Raw genomic sequence first — 2,193 nt, forward strand, 5'->3', positions numbered from 1 at the left:
GTATTAACGTTTTATTCTTTATCATGTAAATGGACTATACCATAAGTACCAACACATGTCCTATTGCAATTGCCTAGGAACAAATTTATTACTCTTATTTTATTTAATAAACTTCTCACTTACAAAAATACAATAGGTTACAAACACCTCTACAATGGCTCAAAAATACAAAAAAAAAAAAGAAATATATAAAAAATGACAGTATTTATTGCTTTTATACGTTCATAATTATTGTTAAGTAATTGTTCTATATAATTATGTATACATATTTAAACAATTTTGACAATTTTATATTCACTTTTTCAATGTTTTACTTTTTTATCTACCATGACTGAATTTCCTCTTTGGAAAATAATGTACAGATTGAACCCTGGATTAATTAATGATATTTTCTTCTTGTGCAAATTTTATAATTTTAATTGTGTCTACAGTGTGCGTTTTTGAATGTCTAAATAAAAATCCATGAATGAATGAATAAATGTATGGAAAGGTTTATTTGTGACAGTCTCGTGGTGTGATGTGCGCATTATAAAGATTTCAGATTAGTGAATAATTAATTTCGTTTCAGAAATGTAGTAGCCAAAACTGTTGATTTAAGTTTTTTGATTTAGGTTTTGTTATAATTGATTATATATTTTATTAGGACGGTGTTTGCTCCTTTTTACATCGATTTGTCTAATTGTGTTGGGGCAGGTGGGGATGTTGCACATTTAAATATTTGTGATGCGTGTGAAGTGCGGACATTACAGGTACAATTATCATGATGCGATGCTGGTAAATTGTATCGTCTGCGTAAGGCGTAAGTGGATGAACAAACATAATATACTATAAAACGCATGCATCCTTCAAGTTTAAAACAAATAAGATTAGATATAAAATATAACATGGTTGGCTCTTGCATAATATATTTAAGAATATTTATGTCCATTGTAGGCCTAAGGGCCTAAGTTAGTGAGGCGTTACTGCACTTAGCCACCAATTGATGACACGTTTGTCATTGGCACGCATTATAACGGTACGGTAGCGTGCGAACACGTTCGGTGAAATAATGAAAAGCCAGTGTTATTCACGGTGCGACCGGACATTGTTTCCAGTTGCATGTGCAACAGAATGTGAGATCAGTTGCTTCCAATCAGATTCGAATTCCCAACGAACCTAGAATAGTCCAATAGCTTAAGGCGTCTGCATAAACAGCAGAAGGTTCCGAGTTCAAATCCCGCTTACAAATATTGCCTTCAACCAATGTTCAAAATGTACATACGTACATACATACATAATAGCCATTATTTTCTAGAATTTATCTCTATTGTATAATGATTATCCTTTCTTAGATCCGTCTTCTTAGTTCGTTTAAGATACTTAAGAGGGCATATAGCATAATTAGCAGATGGTCTGTCGGGTTCGAATTCTGGTCGGCGCAAATATCCACACTCCCATTTCGCACTCTCAGAATCCTATTCTTTAACGTTTTAAAACATTATTTAGGCCTAGCATTACCGCTAGACAACTGTTTTTCTCATCATTGTACCATTATTTTTTTTCGAGATCCCGTCTTGTCGCTTTAGAATTTGTCTAAGTATCACATCGATATCTGTTATTCGCAGTACGTCGACAGTTATCCACCACGCAAGTGCATAAAAAAGCATGAAAGCAATTTAATCTAATTGGATTTAAATTTGCAGAGAAGCCTTTAGTGGCCACGATTTTTAATGCGCAAGCGCAGAAAAGTGCCGGGCTCGAGTTGCGGTAAAATCAACTTTTCTTACACCCTCATGATTCTTCTCCAATGTTCAAAAGTTACATAAACATTACCGTTTAGTAGTAATCTATAAATCATTTATTTATTTTATTTCAACTTTATTTAGACAGTTTGACCCTGTCCCTGATATCCATGGACCCTCTGTATAATGATAATACACGTGTAAGCCTATACTGTAATATAAACTAAATTGTTATAGGACGACTACTTATTATTTTAACCAAAAATCACCAGAAAAATGGTTTAGAGTCTATTACAATTTTGTGTAATACTTGAATAACTATTTTTATATATAATAATATATAGGCCTATTATTGAAGTAGTTTTTGAATAAATTTAATTGATAAGATTATTGTTTTAATCTGTAATATATAGTCCTATTTATATAACAGTAAAGATGACAGGGTCACCCTCTATAATAAATGAATATCTTG

The sequence above is a fragment of the Anneissia japonica genome, unplaced genomic scaffold (assembly GCF_011630105.1).
Source record: "Anneissia japonica isolate Jap-2015-1 unplaced genomic scaffold, ASM1163010v1 scaffold64611_len15164_cov121, whole genome shotgun sequence".
NCBI classification, from domain to species: domain Eukaryota; kingdom Metazoa; phylum Echinodermata; class Crinoidea; order Comatulida; family Comatulidae; genus Anneissia; species Anneissia japonica.